The 1,799-nt window shown below is 39.7% G+C and overlaps 1 long non-coding RNA gene across 1 annotated transcript; it reads left to right on the top strand.

Moving 5' to 3' along the window:
* Window positions 1-1,268, top strand: LOC148703163 (uncharacterized). Its single transcript, XR_016395733.1, has 3 exons — window positions 1-828; window positions 945-1,148; window positions 1,251-1,268. It is a non-coding gene; the product is annotated as an uncharacterized LOC148703163 (long non-coding RNA).
* Window positions 1,269-1,799: the final 531 nt, after the last annotated feature.

The following is a 1,799-nucleotide window of genomic DNA, read 5'->3' as shown; positions in this document are numbered from 1 at the left end:
GAAAGGTTGTCGTTAGGCACCATCTGGTAACCTGCAAAAGCAGAATTTAACTAATTCCAGGAACTGAATTCTCAAGTATGTCTTTGCAGTGTTATTCCCTCACAAAAAAAAAAAATCTTTGCACTGATATTTCATCAAGATGTCCAGTAGAAGTACTTTACTTAATTTAAGGAGTTTCATGTTTCAATGTCAATGACTGCATCAAAAAATCTGTGAAGGATGCGGAGAATATTCTAGTTAAAATAGTTGAGATTGGTTTAGGACAGGACTTGCCGGAAATGTCAAACCTGCTTGGATCCAAATATTGATTCTTTTTTGTGCATACCAGGTAACAATATGCCCCGAGGGAGACGATTTAGAGATGTGGAGTTCCAACATTCTCAGGTGGGATCTACTTCTGATCAGTCCCTAAAGTCCCAGCAGCCATGTGAGCATCAGCAGCACGAGTCAGGATCTCAGCGCGAGCCTCCTGCTGATTGCCCGGAGGATGAGCTCCGGATCCAGGGTAATTCGATTTAAAGTTCATATTTTATGTTCATATTTGTCTTCAACTTTTTAAGACATATTTTATTTAATTTTAATAGATGGACAAGGGACGGTGAGGACGAGACGGGGACCCACTCAAGCAAAGGATGTGTGGAAGCTTCCTCCGGGTGAGAAGATTATCATCCAATGTAACGAATTGGGGCAGCCCATCAATAGAGCTGGAAGTCTACTATCAAGCTTTTTAGGATCGGTTGCACGCAAGGGTCAGCTGTGTCCACTCAACTAACGAAGTGGAATGACATGCTTCCTTCGTATAAGGTTGAGCTTCTTAGACTTATACAGGTAATGAATTGAATTTATTCTTTTTAATTCGACACCTCCTGTATATTAATTTGCTTAGTATCATAATTTTATTTTAGATGTTTAATATTATTATAACATTCTGAATCTTGTTGTAGGGTAAGTTTGTACTCCCTCCAGAGAGCCATGATTGGGTGCTAAAGTCCCTCAATCGCAAATGGAAAGAATATAAAGCAAAACTGAAGACGGACTTCAAGCGCGAAGGTATGACAGAGGAGGAGGTTGCTCGTGTGACTCCTCCTGATGTATACCCTCAGCAGTGGAGGGAGCTTGTTCATTACTGGTTTTCTGAAAGAGGACAGGTCACGTATATTGTTTCAATATCCTCTATTATCTTTATTATTAATATAGATTGCAAATATATACATTGAATCATATTATATTGTGTGCTTTTATTTTGGCAGACATATTCTAATATTGGCTGCACGAGCATCTCAAGCAGTTCCTCATACTTCAGGCTCGAAGAGTTATGCGAGACGTAGAAATGAATTCGTAAGTTCTTTTGAAACTATTTGAAACTCTACTAACATATAGCACGTATCATAATATATAGTTTGCCCATATACTTTCCGTATGTGTAGATAGTAGAGCATGGAAGGGAGCCTGGTGAGGTAGAGTTTTATAAGATGACCCACACTCACCGAGATGGCAGCTTTGTCCGGGACGAGTCGAGAGATATAGTTGTATGTATTATGTATTCATTTTTTATTTTATCATAATTTTTTAATTAATTTTACTTCTTTTAAATTATTAATGTGACTGTTTGTTTTTTTGAGAGAGATATAGGAAAGAGCTACAAATCTTATTTCAGAGCGCATCGGGGAGTCATCATCATCCGACGCGGCCAGTCGCATCGAGGCTCAGGTCTATGCCGAATTGATGGGCCCAGAACGTTATGGTCGCGTGAGGGGTTACGGTATCGGAGTTACCCCCACTCAGCTGTCTGCAGTGAG

This window comes from Phoenix dactylifera, chromosome 6, assembly GCF_051530095.1.
Source record: "Phoenix dactylifera cultivar Ajwa chromosome 6, Ajwa_hap1_PhDact_Kaust_v1.1, whole genome shotgun sequence".
Classification (NCBI taxonomy): domain Eukaryota; kingdom Viridiplantae; phylum Streptophyta; class Magnoliopsida; order Arecales; family Arecaceae; genus Phoenix; species Phoenix dactylifera.
The sequence above is the reverse complement of the archived record's forward strand: the minus strand, read 5'-3'. Positions and strand labels throughout refer to the sequence as shown.